Source organism: Camellia sinensis, chromosome 2 (assembly GCF_055761805.1).
Source record: "Camellia sinensis isolate YWXY chromosome 2, ASM5576180v1, whole genome shotgun sequence".
NCBI classification, from domain to species: Eukaryota; Viridiplantae; Streptophyta; class Magnoliopsida; order Ericales; family Theaceae; genus Camellia; species Camellia sinensis.
This window is the reverse complement of record NC_138962.1, coordinates 160,121,207-160,138,477: the sequence shown is the minus strand read 5'-3', so window position 1 is coordinate 160,138,477 and position 17,271 is coordinate 160,121,207. Positions and strand designations below refer to the sequence as shown.

Genomic DNA, 17,271 nt, shown 5'->3' with positions numbered 1-17,271 from the left:
AAAGTTTCTAACTAGGCATGTAGGTGTATCTCTTGATCTTCATGTCGTGTCCTTAGTATAAGAGGAGGTAGCCGTTTGTTTTTGTAACCATTAGTGGTGAAGGGGTTTGACTTGGTGAATTAATATAAAAGCATTAAATTCTAATCAACATGAAACAAGATATATATGTATGCATTTGATGAAAATCAAATTGTAAGATATTAGGGTGTGTTTGGTAACGTTTACGTTTTCAGTTTATATTTACAAAAAATTTATAAACTGGTTTTGGTTTATTTTTTGTTTATTTTTAGAAAAACATAAACTACAAACGCGTTTGGTAATTGACAAAATGTTTAAAAAGAATTTAAAATATAAAAAAGAGTGAGAAATGGCGAGTGGTAGCAAGTGGCGGCGGAAGACGGTGGTGCAAAGTGGTGACAATGGGTGGTGGGTGGTGGTGGCGGCGAGTGGTGGTGGTGGTGGGTGGGTGGGTGATGGTGGCGGGTGGTAGCGAGTTGGTGGTGGTGGTGGCGGGTGGTGGGTGGTGGTGGCAGGTGGGTAGTGGTGGCGGGTAGGTGGCGGGTGGTGGTGGTGGTGAGTGGATGGGTGACGGTGGCGGGTGGTGCTAGGTGGTGGCAGGTGGTGATGGTGGGTGGGTGGGTGACGGTGGCGGGTGGTGGGTGGTAACGAGTGGGTGGTAGTGGCGGGTGGTGGCGGATGGCGGGTGGTGGGTGACAGTGGCGGGTGGGGGTGGTGGCGGCGGGTGGGGGTGGTAGGTGAGTGGCGGATGGCAGGTGGTGACGGGTAGGTGGCGGATGGTGGGTGGGTGGGTGGGTGGGTGACGGTGGCGGGTGATAGGTGGTAACGAGTGGGTGGTGGTGGCGGGTGGCGGGTGGTGGTGGCAGGTGGGTGGGTAATGGTGGTGGTGGTGGTAGTGGTGGGTGGTGGGTGGTGGCGGCGGGTGAGTGGCAGGTGACTGGTGGTGATGGGTGGTTGGTGGTGGCAAGTGGTGGATAGTGGTGGTGGCAGGTGGGTAGTGAGTGGTGGTGGCAAGTAGGTGGTGGTGGCGGGCGGTGGATGGTAGTGGTGAGTGGTGGGTGGTGGCGGGTGGATGGCAGGTGAGTGGTGGGTGGTGGGTGGTGGTGGTGGCAGAAGACGGTGGTGGAAAATGGTGGTGGGTGGTGGCTAGTGTTGGGTGATAAAAAAAAAAAAACTGAAAACTCAAAATGGAAACACATTTTTTGTGTTTTCATTTTTTGGCCAAATTTATAAACTGAGACCACTGATTTATAAATCAAAAATTTTACCAAACAAGTTTTTATTTGAGTTTTTAAAATTTTGTAAATATAAACAGAAAACTGAAAACGTAAGTGTTACCAAACAGCACCTTAGTATTTTATATTCTGTTTTGAAATTAGTATGCCACGAAAGAAACTGTTATAAACCTTTAAGTTTTTCTTTCTCTATTGCATAATAGATATAATTTTTGTTGGTATATGTTTACAATCAATGAGTAATTCAGAAAGTAGAATCTTTGTGGCTTCAGTGTTCGTGATAGAACTTGGGTCAACTTTTATTTCTGCAACATTTTACATGTTATTTGTGAAACACTTGATTTTGTTATTTTATTTACATATTATCAATTTACATGAAACTTTTAAGTTTTGTAGGATATTGTTAATATGATTTGTTTGAAAGTTTTATTAAATTGTTTATATAGCTAATCTTATATGTCTGTGTATATATCTGAAAGTTGATATGCATAATCTTTTTATAATACGACTCTGAAGTTAGAAAAGGAAAATTAAGGAAATTTTCTTATTTTGAAAATTTAAATCTTATTATTATATGACTCCCATGAGTATTGATTGCCGTTGAACTGAAATCTCTAATTTTAGTTGTCATTATTAGTAATTTCAATCAACTATCTATTGTGTATGGTCACGTTTGGATGCTTGTACCGTCAAAGAACGTGTTGTTTGCAGTAACGTTAATCTGGCAGGAAAGTAGATTTCGTTTAAAAACTTAATTGCAAATGGGCCCAAATATATGCCTAGTTATATATATGGGTCAACTTATGGTTAAGTTGGTGTAGTTTAATTTTTTGGTCCAACTTTGACTTTTTGGTTTAATTTTTAAACCTGGATGTTTTGGTTTAATTTTAATTTTCCCCCAGATTGTAGTTTAATGGGCTGGTCCCACTGTTATGTTTATTTCGTTTAAAATCCTTGTTTTGGATTTAAGAAAAGACCCACAAGAGTTAGTATATATTATTTGTGAAAGTTTCAAGAATGTATTTTAAAATCAAGTTATGATTTTAATTATAAAAGTATGATTTTTGAATTGTGATTTCACTACAAGAATTTACACAATTGCCGATCACTTTTGTCGACCAAAAAAATTTTGGTCGCAAAAAAATGACATTTGGTGACCAAATACTAATTAGTCGCGAATGATCATTATTTTTGGCGACCAAATATTATTGGTCGCAGAATGTTATATTTTGGAGACCAAAAAATGAGTTGGTCGCAGAAAGTGGTATGCTTTTGCCGACCAACTACAAATTTGGTCGCGGAAGGTCACATTTTTTTTAGCGACCAAAAATTTGGTCGCCAAAAACTTATTTTCAACAACCAAAAAAAATTAGTCGCCAAATTAGTACTTTTAGCGACTAATATTTTAGTCGCCGTTGATTGAGATTTGGCGATTAAAAATATTTGTCGGCGAAGGTATTTTTTTTTGCGACTACTATGGTCTTTTGGTCGCCAAAAATTATTTTTTTCTTTAGCGACCAAAAATTTGGTCGCCAAAAACATATTTTCAGCGACCAAAAAAATTAGTCGCCAAATTAATACATTTAGCGACAAATATTTTAGTCGACGTTGATTGAGATTTGGCGACTAAAAAGATTTGTCGGCGAAGGTTCCTTTTCTGCGACTAATATTTTCGTCGCCAAATATTAATGAAATTTTTTTACTTTGATCTTTGCCGACCAAAAATGTGGTCGGCAAAATACTTATTTTTAGGGACCAAAAAACATTTTGTCGACAATAAAGTTAAACAATTTCAAAAACACAGATTCATGTTTTTTGTGGGAATACACTCTTACATTACCGCCCAATTTATTTTCTATCAATATGTACATAGACCCAAATAAGTTCAGTCTCTTGCTCTCTCTGTTTCTCCACTACTACAAAAATAGTTAAAGATCACACTTTGACAAAAAAAAAAAGATCTCATTTTTATTGAAAGTGTGATAAAAAAAATTAGATTGATATTTTAATCACACTTAATTTGATTGAGTGTGATAATATTTATTTTTTATGTCACTTTTCAATTAAGTTTGATTATATATATATATATATTTTTTTTTTTAATCACACCTTCTAATTAAAGTGTGATTATATATACACTACTACTTTTTAATCACAATTTTTAAACAAGTGTGATTATATATATATTTTTTAATCACACATTCTAATTAAAGTGTGATTATTTATATATTTTTTAATCACACCTTCTAATTAAAGTGTGATTATATATACACTACTACTTTTTAATCACAATTTTTAAACAAGTGTGATTATATATATATTTTTTAATCACACATTCTAATTAAAGTGTGATTATTTATATATTTTTTAATCACACCTTCTAATTAAAGTGTGATTATATATACACTACTACTTTTTAATCATACTTTTTAAATAGGTGTGATTATATATATATTTTTTACCCATTCATTCTAATTAAAGTGTGATTATTTATATATTTTTTAATCACACATTCTAATTAAAGTGTGATTATATATATATTTTTTAATCACACATTTTAATTAAAGTGTGATTATATATACATTACTACTTTTTCATCACACTTTTTAAATAAGTGTAATTATATATATATATATATATATATATATTTAATCACACTCCCTAAATAGGTGTGATTGTATAAAATATTTCAATTTGATTTTTATATAAAATATACAATTCCCAAATCCGCGCCTCTATTCTACCCATGAATGATAGAGACAACTTACTACTAGAAAAGGAGACTTTAGACACGGAACTTTTTCACCAATTTTTTCATCTTCCTATCTCTCTGTCTCTGTCTCTCTTCTCTCTCTCTCTGTCTGTCTGTCTCTCTCTCATCACTCTTTTCTGTCTGTCTGTCTCTTTCTCTCTGTGTCTCTGTCTTTCTTATTTTTCTCTCTCTCACTCATCACTCTTCTCTGTCTGTCTGTCTATCTATCTCTCTCTCTATTTTTCTCTTTGTGTCTCTTGTCCATCTCTCTTCTGTCTATTTCTCTCATCTCTCTTCTCTCTTTGTCTCTCTTCTCTATCTCTCTCGCTCATCTCTCTCTGTCTCTCTCTCGTTTATATCTTTTCGCTCTTTTTTTCTCTCCTCTCTTTGTCTATATCTTTTCACCCATTTTTTCATCTTCCTCTCTCTCTCTCTTCTCTTTCTCTCTCTTACTCATCACTCTTTTCTTTCTGTCTATCTGTCTCTCTCTCTCTCTGTGTCTCTCACTCATCTATCTCTTCTCTCATCTCTTTTCTCTCCCTGTCTCTTCGCTCATCTCTCTCCTTTCTATCTCTCTCATTTCTCTTTGTCTCTCTCGCTCATCTCTCTTCTCTCTATCTCTCTCTCTCCCTCTCGTTTATCCCTCTTCTCTCTATGTCTCTCTCGCTCATCTCTCTTCTCTCTATCTCTCTTTCTGTCTCTTTCGTTCATCTCTCTTCTCTCTTTGTCTCTTTTTTTGTCTCTCACTCTCTATCTCTTTATCTTTTTGTCCCTCTTTCTCTCTCTCTCTTCTCTTTCTCTCTCTCTCTCTCTCTCCCACTATGTTGGCGTTGCTCACTCTTTCCATTCCGTCTTCTCTATTTACTGAGCTCCCTCTCGATTTATCTATCCACTACAAGAAAATGCACTTTTAGCGACCACTTTGTCTCTCTCTCGTTCATCACTCTGTCTTTGTCTCTCTCTCTCTCTCTCTCTCTCTCTCTCTCTCTCTCTCTTTCTCTTCTCTATCTGTCTCTCACTCATCTCTCTCTCTTTCACCACCCATCTCCTTTACCACCTTCACTACTACTGCAAACGCCATTCTACTACCACCATTCACTACAACAAAAATAGTCTTTAGAGACGAAAACTAATGACGAAAATAAATTTTGTCACGAAATACGTATCTTTTAATGACAAAAATAATATTTCGTCTCCAAATGTACCATTTTTAGAGACAAAAATAAAATTTTGTCACCTATCTAAATACATAATAAAAAAATTAGGTTACGAAATTAATTTTCATGATTATTTATATTTTTTTGTCACCAAAGATTTTCACGTTAATTTTTTCGGAGGGTACCAAAATTTTGAGATTTTTGGTGAGGAAAAAATTGGTCACCAATTATAAAATTATTAATGGCAAATATATTTTTATCACCAATAATTTTTAATATTTTAATATCATTTAGTGACAAAACTATATTTGTGGCTAATATTTTTATCTTTAGTGAAAAAACAATGTTGTCACCAATAAATAATTTAGTTACTAAATATTTTAAAGGGAAATAAAAATATATTGGCGCCTGCAGAAGCAGATACAACAATCGATTCTTCTTCTCACATATACGACCACCAAACCTCACCCTACCTCACCTCACCTCACCTCAGCGCAGTGCAGACCGTAACACTGCTCGCCATCGCAACCGTCGCTTGCCGCCGCCACCGTCACATCCTCACAGGTACTCTCTCACTCTCGGTCCCTCTCTCTCTCTCTCTCTCTCACTCGAGGTCTGTATTTCTCTCTATTTCTCACTCTGTATACCTCGATCACTCTCTTTCCTTCTCTGTCAATCTGGATCTTCTCCCTCTCGGGTCATCTCTCTCTCTCTCTCCCTTCCCATATTTCCCTATCTCTCACACTTCATCTAGGGTTTATTCTTGTGTTGATTTCGTAAATGGGTTTGGTTGAAGTGTTTGATTTGTACGAAATTAATTAAATCTTGATGTCCAAAATGGGTTTGATTTTAGTTTTGTGGGTTTGATTTTAGTTTTGTGAAATTATGGGTTTATTGTGTTTGAATTGAAATTATGGATTTTAATTTTATGGGTTCATTAGGTTTTTTGTGGGTTTGATGTTGTGACTACACACACTCTCTCTCACTCTCTTACAGTTGCATTACTTTTTCCATGTCCACTGCTTTGCCAGTCAAATGAAGACTCTGTTTCTCAACCTCTCCTTGATCTGGTAGATTCATTCAAAGAATGATATATGTATACTAAATACTCTCACACAAAGCATCTTGGAACAGATTTCCAGAGTCTACGGGAACCAGGTGATTTTCCCTCTAAGTTGTACTTGTTTCTTCATGATATGCATTCCCTTTGCTGCTGGTAAAGTTTAAAGGTCAATTGGCCTCATAAGCACTAAAAACAGAGTGAGATAAATAAAGCACAAGATGTTTAATTTGTTTCTACATTCATAATTTTTATGCGTATCTAAACCTATATATGAATTATGTGTATTTTGAAAATAGTTTCTAGAATAGTTCTCAAATTTGTAACATGTGAACTTGTACAAGCTTAATTTTAGCTTTATTTGCTTTACTAAGAGGTGGATCTTTCAAGCGTATTATTCAAGAAATTGTCAAAAGGCTCAAAAGCGTATTATCATTTGTTGTTGCTAGGTGATAAAGAACTTGAACTCTTGCCATTAAGTGAGAAACTAAACTCTAGTTTGTTATCATTGGTCATTTATATTCATATTCTTAGTTGCTTTCGGTTCCAAACCCAAAAATGACTTCATTACTAAAGAATGTGTGTGCACCATTCCTTAGCCTTAGGCCTGTCCTTTGTTTTATTTTTTTAAATTTCACCTCAAATTGGTCTGAAGTTTATAAAATCAGGAGTAATCTAAATTCATTGAATAAAGATAACATCGAGAATCGAGTCAATGGCTATTGGTATTGGAATTGGATAAATTTTTCAATATCAGTAATGGGTTTTAAACCTTGCAAAAATGAGGCAAGCTAAAAGTTTTTAGTGGAGATCCAAATAGCAGGGTTTTGTCATCTCAATATATATATATATATATATATATATATATATATATATATTCTTGGTGAAAAAATGTGAAAATTTGAGTTTAGGTGAGTCGATTCGGTTGATAGGTTCCCTTTTGAAGGTTAGCTTTATAAACTGTACTGATGCATTTCATTTGTAATCTTGAATTTCAAGTTTAGAGATAATTTGATTTGCATGCTTTGGTCATAGTTGGGACAATGTTTGTTGAGTTAATTCAAGTAGAGTTTGTGCCATGGCTTTGGTAATGATGCAGGCAGTTGAATAATGTGATAAGATCACTCTAATCTGACAGTTAAGAATGGTGCTTCTTGGACTTCTGTTGCAACTTGGTATTTTAATTGATTTATGGCATGCAATATATCTTATGACTTTATTATTTCTTCCTCTTTAGACCAGATGCTGGAAGTGTCTATCATGAAAATTCTTGTTCTTTTGTTGCTGATGTAGGTAAGCTTGTTTAAGTCTATTCTTGATTTTAGAGTGAAAACTTTTGTCAATCAATTGATACCAAATGCCCTTCTTAATGGTTTTGGTACTACAGCATTTTTCTCACTGTTGTCATTGTTTTTCATGATGTTGCTTTATTACTAAGCTAAATTTAGGCAGGTTTATTTTTTCATTATACTTCTCCTATGGTTTTAAAACAGTTGCAGATTCTTATATTGCAAATCTTGTTGTGAATAAGGGGGACCCTATTTATGATTTCTGCTGGTACCCATATATGTCTGCGTCGGGTTCATCTCTTACCTTTCTTGTTAAGGGAGTTCTATAAAAAAGTACTCTGTAGTCCATTAATGTGAGATGGATTTACAGTAAGTAATAATACTATAATGAAAGTTTAACTGCTATAATGGTTAAGATTTCAGATCCAGTTACATGTGTGTTTGCAAGTACCACTCGTGATCATCCTATTAATCTTTGGGATGCTACTTCAGGCGAGGTTCTGTATCATTATTTCTAACATTTTTCTTAAGAGAAGAAAATATGTTTTGTTTACCTGAATAAAGATTTAAATTCTGATCTTGTAATATGTTGGAAGTTGATGGCCATCCCATGGCTACACCTATCCTTTGCTAAGCTATGAATGTCCGCTGAGTCTGATTTGTTAACGTGAATTTTTATGCTCAGTGGCAACTCATGAAAAAAATTCTATCATGCTACTGTAATAGGTATTAGTTTTTTCAACAAGTTTATAACTTGCCTTGTGTATTAGTTTCAAATTCAAATCGAAGACAGTGCTGGTTTCTCAAGTTTTCTCTGTATAAATTCATTCTGAATCAGCCTAAGTCCTTTGATTAAAGGTGTTTTCTGTCATATTGTATCATAATTCAGTCTTCATTTTGTTATTTGAGATCGGTAGTAATTGACAATTACACAATTTGAACAATCGTTTAGAGGTTAGTTTTTCTACTTTTTTTTTTTTAGGTCTTATCATCTTTTTTGTTGCTATTTCTAGATATATCTATAAAAAAAAATATCAATGTTGTCCTCCCTGTGGAATAACAGATAAAAAAGGAATAAAAAGGACAATTATAACATTTAAAAGAAAAAAAGGAAAAAAAAGATGAGATTGGGCACTTTTTTTCATCTTGATAGTAAGGATACACTGTTGTCCTCCCTGTGGAATGCCATTATTGGTTCCAAAGGATTGCCAGTTCAAAGAATCATCAAATATTGTCTTGGATTGGATGATGATGATGGTGATGCTTGTGTTAATGATCTCCATGTTAAAAGCCTATGTGCTAGGCTGCAAGTATTTAGATTTGTTCACTTGTGATTTGTTTAAACTAAGTACAAATGTATATTCTTTCTTTCTTTTTTTTAAATTTAATTTTTAATAATAAATTTATCTTTTATTTTTTTGTTTGCAATAGTTTTTGATTTTGTGTCACCTATATGTTTTACTTTTTAGTCGAAGTTTTGGGACCATTTCAGTTTTTATGGTCTACATGTTTGTTATACTTTATCTTTTGTGTTTAGTCCTAGAGGGTTATCTCTTATGCATTGAAGTAAAAGAAAGAAAAAACAATAACTAATACTGCTATAGTATCTCAATTTTCCCTGCTCAAAATTTTTTTGCAGGTCATTTAACTTGGAAAATGGTTTGGCATCTCACACAAAGGCCAATCACAGTACCGGACAATACATGGATTTAAAGAGAGAGCTTCTGAGTTCTAATTAGAAAATCTATGCTCAGTCTATTAGGTAATTTTTATAACCCTAAATATATTAGACGGCTCGGGGAACGCCCCAAACACCTTGGGAGGGACCAATGTAAGTTGTGAAGTGTGTATTGAATGTGTTTTCTAATTAAATTTTTTATTTGCAGGAAGCATTTTGTTTTAATTACTGTAATATATTTTTGCACGTGGAGGGCTATATATAAATGTATAATTTGACCTACCCATCATTTTTCATCTTCCTGCTAAATAGACTTTTTAATTTATTGTTTACATTTTTTATTTGCTGTAGTTTCTGCCTCTATGCTCCTTTTATGATATAAAATTTGTTTGAAACTGTCTGTGACAGGTCAAGAATGAGGAAGAGGAATTCAGCATTGGGCATCTTTCTGTTCTGATGATGAGTGTTAAAAACAACACACAGGTAATGCATACTTTTCTTCCCTGTAAATTGAGGATAATGTTGTACCAGTGAAATTTTGATAGAAGGGCCATAGTCTTTAAATGGTTAAAAGCGGTTGTCCTTGTGGCATGTAGATTCAGCTATATTGTTTTAGGAATGTAAACTGCAATTACACAACAGATGTTTTGCAACATATGCAGCTCTACATCAAAATCCATGAAAATCCCCTCTGTATATCTATAAAAAGAAATCCTTTTGCTGAATGAAGTGACCAATTTTTCTCCTGTAGTTAAAATTTTTCTCAGTAGTTGTTGGGTTTACCACTGTATTGAATCAGTAATTTTTTTTCGCAAAACATGACAATTGCCGACCAAGAGTTTTGGTCGCAAAAAATACATGTATTGCCGACCAAAATAGTACTTGGTCGTGGAATCTCACTTTTGCCGACCAAAAGTTTTGGTCGTGAAAAGTAACAAATGGCGACCAAAATTTTTTAGTCGCGGAATGTCACGATTGGCGACCAAAATTTTTTGGTCGCGGAATGTCACGATTGGCGACCAAAATTTTTGGTCGTTGAATGTGATAATTGGCGACCAAATTTTTTGGTCGCGAAATGTGTCAATTGGCGACTAAGATATTTGGTCGGGAAAATATCACTTTTCGCGACCAAAGTGTTTTCACGACTAAATGAATTAGTCGCGGTCATGATATATTTTGCGACCAAAAATTTGGTCGGCAAATCCGACTTTTCCCGACCAACCAAAATTTTGGTCGCGAATTACTTTTGCCGACCCTCAATTGGCGACCAAAGTAGCGACCAAAAAAATTGGTCGCGGATAACTTTTACCGACCAAAAATGGGCTTTTAGCGATCAATTTTTTGGTCGGCAAAAGTGTTAATTCTTGTGGTGTTTCTTGAACTTGAGAAAATATAGAGTATATGTTATATACTTGTGTAGCTCGCTTTTCATGCTCCTTTCGGAGACAATTAGCCCTACAGTTCAGACTCCCATAGTTCTAAATCTATTTTCACAAGTACAATTGAAATAGATAAACACAAATGAGTCCAAATCTGAAAAATCTTTTGGAAAATCGATTTGAATCAAAAATGTCAAAAATGGACTACATTGCCAGATTTCAGAGTCACCACCTAAATATTTTTGGAAAATTTAGGAAACCCGTGACTCGTGCCAAAGGCCACTTATCCGTCATCACCAAAGTATCTCAGCTCGGGAACTTAGGTATGAAAAGGGAAGGTCATGAATTAAGCACCCCACTCACCCGATCAAAGATCGGCCTCTACTAATCATGATGTGATTTTTATGTACATTATATGCTCTTGTTCTTATTATTTATGCTATCTTTACTATGTGAGGCACACATGTATAGACTACTTCGCAAAATTTGGAACGCTTTGATTTCGTGTTTGTTTGAAAAGTGCTTGAATATGTGCCACTTGAAAAAGTGGGCTCATATTTATATTCATCAAATCATCCCAAAGCAAAAAGGCCTTCATCCACGGGCATTCAAACAAGTATATCAACTAAGAATTTAGTCACATGGTAATCATGCTTGACATGGCAACAATCGCACACATACAATATGCTAAAGCAAAAAAATGCTTACCCCAAGTAGCCGAGGCGAGCCAAAAGAAAGAAAATAGTTAGAAAGAATGCATGGTCCTAAACAATGCAACATGACTAATGCAACGCATACAACATACAATTAATAGGATTGGCTATTAGCATGGCACGTGAATCAATTTGATAGCATGCAGTTAAGCACATATTCGAATGGATAAGAAATAACCACAAAGTTAGAATGATGTACCGAACCAAATGTATGTGAAAATGGATATTTTAAACATGGTAATGACATGAAAAATGTAAAACAAGATGCTACCATTATAAACGGATAAATAAAAGGAAGAAAGAAATAGGGGTTGGAAGACATACGCAATATTACAATTTGCCCTAATGCAAGAGGGTCCGAATGTCCAAGTGTCCAAGTTAACTACTTATTACAAATCCAAATGTATAAATAAGCTATATTAACAAATTGTTACAAGTTCAAATGAATCTAAGTAATTAATTACAACACACTACTATCAGAGCACTAATTTTACAAGCCATGGGAAGTAAGGAGCTGCACATGTATGAACATGAGTTTCTACCCAAAAACCTCTCTGTTTTGTTGCTAGAACCATTCTATTTTGTAGTCAGAAAAATGATCTATTTTAGCCCTAGCCTCTGCTCTGTTCTTCCATAAAAATGGCACTGCTGGTCTAAAAGAAGTGATTGGCTAGTTGGTTGGTGGCCAACCGGCCACTATTTTGGGGGTCTGCCCTGCTGCAACAGAAAAGAAACAGAGCACAAATAGAGTGTTTCCAGGAGGTGTTTGTCTATTCTGCCTCTCCCTATTATTAAACAAATCAAAAAAGGGGTAGAATCAACTCGCAAACCATCAATACGTAAGATTATCGCATGATGATCAAAGAGTCGATGGGACAAAACTTAATAAATGAAAAGTAAAGACCAACAAAACCCCCTCCCTATCATGTTTGATCAAGGGAAGTGGTTGACATCGATTCTTGAGCCATTATCATCACTAGAGGGTATAAAATGACTCAAGACTCAATGGATTCAATTAATGTCTGATTGAACCCAACTTTATTTTTTTATCTTGTACCATTTTAGTCCAATTTTATTAGCCTCTTTTAATTACCTTTCCATCTTTAATCAATTTAGTCCAAAAATGAGAATTAAGTCCACTAATGGAGAGAAGTGTCAAACAAGGGGTTGTTCTTGGCATGAGAGAGATGTATTGCCTTGGTAATAAACCTCCGAAGAGATTAAATCATTAAGCATGGAAGGGTCTCTTTCGCATGCCTTAAACAACACTCGTTTGAAACGACTCTCAAATAATAATAAAAAAACCAAGAAATGAGGGAGGTTGCAAAGATGATTATGCTAAGGTGAGCACAAGTATGAAAAGCATAAAATAAATGCTATCGACTCAAATATGTTGGTGTCTAAGGCCTATACCACCCAACCTATGAGGACTACAACACTACAAGCACACTATACAAAGCATGAATGAAGTAAACACCTCAAAATAGTCCTAAAATGAGTGAAAACAACGCCGGAATTAACATGAAAAAGCTTGAAAAAGTTAGCTAAAACAATAAAGAAATGAAGCTAGTAAACAAGCATAAGAAGGGGTGGCTAACCCCTCCATTTTTTGGACTTCAAAACTACCTTTTTAGCCTCTGAAAAACTCTAAGAATCAGTGGTAAAAAGATTATAAAAAAAAAAGTTGAGGAAGAGATAGGAAACACAAGAGCAAAAGCTTGGAAAATAAGGTTGAAAGAAGGGTGGTTAACCCCTCCACCTTGGATAGCTTTAGGCCACAAGTTTCAGCCCATAAAAAAATATATAAAAACAGTTCAAAAATAGCAAGAAAAGATAGGGGAGAAGTAGGGTAGAGATGTTCAAAATTAAACCTCTTGAAGAGAGGTAACCCCTTTGTTGACAAACCAACAAGTTCTGACTCTCAAGGGCTAAGATTTAGGCTTAAGAACGTCAGCAAGAAGAGCTAAATTTTTGGTTTAGGAAGTGTAGAAAGAGTGTGTAAGTTGCAAGATAGAGCGATTGGATAATTTTTCTAACCTTAATTTGAAGAGAGGCGATCATGTATATATAGAAAAACATGAGTCTCTGTCGAACACATCTATAGAGAGACAGCTGGTGCAATGCATGCACCTAGGGGAACAGCTGCCAGCAAAATATCTGCTAGCCAAGAAACCTGGCCGACCGGCCAGCAAAGGGACAGCCGACCACTAAATTCTAGCCTGCCGACCACCTATTGGCCTGCAGCCTTCTGGATGGTCAGGCTTGGAAAAAATAGGTTTTTTGGTCCAAAGGTGGTTACAAGGTTCTAGCCTTTAAAACTCAAGAATCGAAACTTCTTGCTGAGAAAATTGAGCATATACACAGCGTAGCATTTCATCATCGAGCGATCAACCTGAAGCGCCCAAGTCTTAAGGACAGTCAAAAATGGGGTGTCTACCACTTGGGAAAATTTTCTGAATGTAATTAAATTAGAATTTATAATTTATGTAACTTGTATTTGAATGGAGATTTTATATTGATTGGTCAATTTTATGATTCAATACAAATACAAGCACAAAGCATGAAACTTAAGATAAAAGAAAGTGTTGGTTCTTCATGTCTAAAGTATTGATTGTTTAAGTCCCACAATATAATTTTTTTAAGTTATTGAGAATGGTTAGTTTTTATGTTAAAGTGGGTATCCGGTTATTTGAAAGGATACATAGGTGCCTGTTTAAATACTTAGCATTAAAACTATGGCTTAGAGTAAATAAAGATTACTCTTGGTGGGGGTTTATCTCTTAGAATTGAAGAAATGGTTCTTATTCTCTTGTAACAAAAGAGATGGAGTGACATGGTATTTTTGTCACGGATTTTTCTTGAATTTTTCAAGATGCAAACTCATCATTAATATGAGTTGATAGTTATGATAGTGATTGTTAGTCCGGATATGTTGGTCACGTCATAAACTGTGGCAATACATAGCTATGTAAGAATTTTGTCCATGTTACTGTAAATTATCTTAAGAAATACTTGCAAGATATTTGATGTGAGATCATCAATGGGGATGGGTCTTAAGCCCAAGTAATATATCACTCCTGGTGAAAACTCAACTCAACACTTGAAGAAACATCAAGTCCTTGAGTTCAATGAGCCAAAGTACACCATATGTCATGATTGCAAGCACTTAAATTTTTATTTTTATAGCAATCCTAAGGTATAAAGTGCTTGGGATCTGTAATGCTAAAGAGGAGGTTGAGCTACTTAGCTCCTAACAAGTTTACAACAATGAGTTAGGGTACTATAGTTATAGGGGCACTCTTAGTAAACTTACCTATATGAGTGTAGGAGGTGGTGCCACTTTCTATGAGTCCAAGCGCTTGACTCTAGAGTGCTCATGAAACAGGATATAGACACAAGGCCAATCCACGTGTCGGCTTTTTGAATTACCTAAGGAGAAGAAAATTTGTGTATGAGACGTGTCTGGTTAATCGTATAAGATCGTTAGTTCAAAGACAAGTCTACTATGCCATCTTGATTAACTTTGATGTATTTTCACTAAATGAATGATTCAAATCGAAAGATATCTTCATTTATGCATAAATTTTCCTAATCTATCCAAGTTGTTATTTTCATATATTTTGAAAATGGTGGGGGATTATTGGAACATTTTTATAATATGTTTATATATATTTAAATGTATAATATAGTTAAATGATTAAAGATATGTGACTTTTGGGTTTAAACCAAATGGTGTAACCATTGAGTTTAAACAAAAAGGTGTGTCTTTTGGATTTAAACTATGGGTTGTAACCATTGGATTTGAACCAAAAAATGTGACTTTTGGATTTAAAGGGTGTCACTTTTGAATCTAAAGGACACGACCTTTGGTCTAAGGGACAAACTCATGTCTATATAAAGATGGAATGGGTTGGCAATTATATAGAAATCATCCATATAAAATCCATGGAATTTCTCTCTAACATTCATATTGTTATTTTCCTCTATACTTGATGGATTAGAAAAATCCAAAGGTATTTGGAATCTGATTTCGTTCGTGCATACCGTAGTCAGACATTAGTCTTTAGACTCGGCTTCATTGTGTCCTGGAGGCGGATTTGTGCGTAACCCGATGCACACCATATTTGACAAAATTGGCGGAGGCAAATATTGTCTTAAGGAAAGTAACGTTGTAACGCGCCTTGAAGAAATACTAATTATTTTCGGTTTTATCTCTTTCCATCACAGTTGATTTATATACCTCGCTCTCCTGGCCAGGCAACAAGCTCAATAGATGATGATGATCCAAACGAGTATCTCAACTAGTCGGGAAACAATCCTTAGGTTGGGATAGCAAGGCAACACTTTTTGTAGGACCTACTTGTAATTAGAACCCTTAAGTTATATGTGTAGTAGACTTATGTGCCAAATATATGTGTAGCACTTTCTGGTGTAACTCTAGTGTAATTGATAGAAGTGTGGTAGACACACTCTAACCCTTACTATGTAACCCTTTTTATAAGACATTATATATATATATATAAAAGTTGTATGTTTGTTTACTTTTGCGTTTTATTACTATTATACTTTGCTTTATTATCTACACACCCTAGACCGATTAAAATTGAATAATGCAATTAGTTGACTACACCTTATGAATCGCCTCGTTGTTTACTTTTTGATTTATACTTTGTCCCGAGTCTGGCAGATGGTGGATATGCTTGCAAATAACTATTCTAGAAATGGCGACAATAGTCGTACCAAAGAAAACGATATCAATCGAGGCGTAGCACTAGAAGTTCGTATTCTTGGCCATGCTAACAACAAACAGGTACCCACCGCAGGCCTGCAAGAAAACGTAGGACAACAGATATTAGAAGAAATGGAACAGATGATGAGAGGCTATCAGACCGAGAGAACCTATCTATTCATAGAGTTCTAGGCCACCAAAATTTACTGGGGTGCCGGATCCAAAGGTGGCAGAGAACTGGCTCCGTCAAATAGAAAAGATGCTGGATACTATGGGATTCACCAAGCATGCTGACAGAGTTGCTCTAGCTGGGTACGAACTAGATGACGAAGCTAGCCATTGGCGGGCACTAATTAAGGACACCCACGATGTCACTACCACGATGTGGCAGTAATTCAAGGAGTTATTTTTGAGAAAGTATTTCCTAAACAGTGTCAAGAAAGATCGAGTTTGAGAATTCCAAAATCTGGATCAGGGCATGATGACAATGACTCGGTACGCTGCGAAATTTGAAGAGTTGGCCGCTACGCCACTCGGTACGTAAGGAAATTCGAGTGGGGGTTAGACCTTTTAATTAGAGGTAAAGTGTTTTCTTTACAACTCCCCACGTTTGCTGATGTAATAGATACGACCTTGGATACTAAATGGGAAGGAGCAGACGCCCGAAAGAATCTGGAAGAAAAGAGGAAATTAGCCATCTGGTGGACCGAGTAGAAATTTCTGGTAAACACGTCACAAAAGCCTTATTCTAGGCCACCACAACAGCAATGGCAACAATAGCAACAACAAAATTAGAGAGTGAATTTTCAGCCAAAGCCAGTAGGACAATCTAGTGCTACCACTGCTAACAACCCCGAATGCAAGAAAAGTGAATGCCCACAGCTCCCACAACATAGATATCAAGGAGGATGTTCAAGAGCAAATGCCTAAGCAATCGGGGAGCAGAAGCCTTGGGTAAACGAGACTGGACTGACTGGACAATAGTATCAAAGGGCTGGAGGCAACTGGAAGACTGGAACCAAAAATAACCAAAAGGCAACAAGCCAAGTTTTTGCACTGCAATAAGAGAAAAAGGAGGATTTGTCAGTGATCAAAGGTAATCTCATACTCTACAACTCTTGGGTGCATGTCTTGTTTGATACTGGAACATCACATTCTTTTATATCATCAGCATGTGCAAAATTATTAGGACTTGAATGTGAACCTTTAGAAATTTCTTTTAAGTGTAGTATCACCGATAGGGGGATGCACCCGAGCAGGA

At 35.7% G+C, this 17,271-nt stretch overlaps 1 long non-coding RNA gene across 1 annotated transcript; it reads left to right on the top strand.

Annotated features, from left to right (window-relative positions):
- Positions 1-5,590: 5,590 nt before the first annotated feature.
- On the top strand, positions 5,591-10,513 carry LOC145819721 (uncharacterized). Its single transcript, XR_014360488.1, has 4 exons — positions 5,591-5,726; positions 6,194-6,320; positions 9,151-9,273; positions 9,598-10,513. It is a non-coding gene; the product is annotated as an uncharacterized LOC145819721 (long non-coding RNA).
- Positions 10,514-17,271: the final 6,758 nt, after the last annotated feature.